Source organism: Pinus tabuliformis, chromosome 1_2 (assembly GCF_031772625.1).
Source record: "Pinus tabuliformis cultivar Carrire ecotype Pingquan chromosome 1_2, CPIR1, whole genome shotgun sequence".
NCBI lineage: Eukaryota > Viridiplantae > Streptophyta > Pinopsida > Pinales > Pinaceae > Pinus > Pinus tabuliformis.
In genome coordinates this window covers 74,189,886-74,191,548 of record NC_142298.1, presented here as the reverse complement: position 1 = coordinate 74,191,548, position 1,663 = coordinate 74,189,886, and positions in this window count along the sequence as shown.

Here is a 1,663-nt window from a genome sequence, read left to right as displayed (position 1 = left end):
TGACTCCCTTTGAAGTCTTGATAAAGGAAATAATGTCCTTTGCCTTTGCCTAGATCATTGTAACAAAGCCCCCATGGTTGTGGATGTACTTAACATTAGCACAATCAAGGGAGTTTCTCATGATTTGATCTCTGCAAACATGAATGGAATGATGGGGATAATTTGAATAAATATGTTGCAAAGTTGTCCTTCAGTACTGGAGGGATCTAAATCTCCTGCATACAAAGAAGTAATAGCTACATCTAATGCTGGAGTAAGCTACTCTGGTAGAAAAATGATCTTCTCTGGCCACAACTCTAATATTAATTCAATGGAAATTTTAGGCATGAGCAATGCTTTACTAAGATTCAAGTTCTATGCATGGTGGAATGATTCTCTTAGGGGTTTTCCCTAATCTTGAATAAACTGAGATTGTTGAACATTTAATCCAAATTCTATATTATTATCCCTATGTCACCATATTCCAACAACTGAAGGGAAGTTACTACACGATTAGGCAACATGTTGTTGTTGTGAAGGTTTATTGATAAATAAACACTTACCAAGTTATTCCGACCCTTTAGGCTTAAAGGAAATGTAATAGTGCTCATATAAAGGGGGAAGTTGACAAATGACATCTTCCACCCCCAAATTTTCATTGATCAATACATCTCCATTCTTCAAATCTATAGGACCTCCAACTCCCATAAAAAACTTGTTATTTGATAATGAGTCTTGTCTTACAAAAACCCTACTTTCTTTTGGAGACACTCCTCCAATCATCATCATATTCATGTCCTTTCTACCTATCCCTTAGCAATCCCCTTTTTAGGATATAATTAGTAGATCGTCTATACAAACATTCTTCCTAGTGGTAGTGAGGCAATGCTAGAATATCTATGTTGGATCTAATCCATATCAACTACATTCCAAATTATCTCCCACCTTCAATTATTCCAATCTTTACTAAAATTAATATTTAATACTCACCAACATGGATGACATGTTGGAGTCAACCTTTTCATCTATAATTCACATTTTTTATTTGCCTCAAAGTGTTTGGTATTAGTTGAAGGAGATTTTAAGAGTGGCTTCAAGTTTGTTGATGCTTTGTGCCTTGGTATTACTTGGGTGCATTTTCTTGTCATGTATTTGTAGAGTTATTTTTCACTTCTTATTACTTATATTCTTTCCATTTTGAGGATTTGTTTCTTTCCATGATTTTTTTATTGTTTCCTTATCATGAGTTTTTTAATTCTTTCTTCTTTGTATCAATCATATTGTTTCTATCTGATATTCAAGTTTGTTAATTCTTTTTTTTTTTCAATGTAAATGAACATGGTTTTTAAGTGTAATCTCTCAAAATTTTCGAATTAATCAATTTCATTATTATTGGATTTGTGTTGTTTTTTTGTTTGTTATTAATCTTTATGTATCATATTTTTTCTCATTCTACAAATCAGAAAATGTTTCCATAAAATATCCAAATTCCCCACATGTAAAGATAATTAGTTTTTATGAATGGAAATTTGGCTTCATTGTTCCTTCATGTTGGGTTCCCCAAATTTAAAGATAATTAGATTTTATAAAAGAAAATGTAGATTAATCATTCTCTCATGTTTACACAAATAGAAAATAAAGCAAAATGCATTTTAACATTTCATCATTCCCTCCGCAACATGAT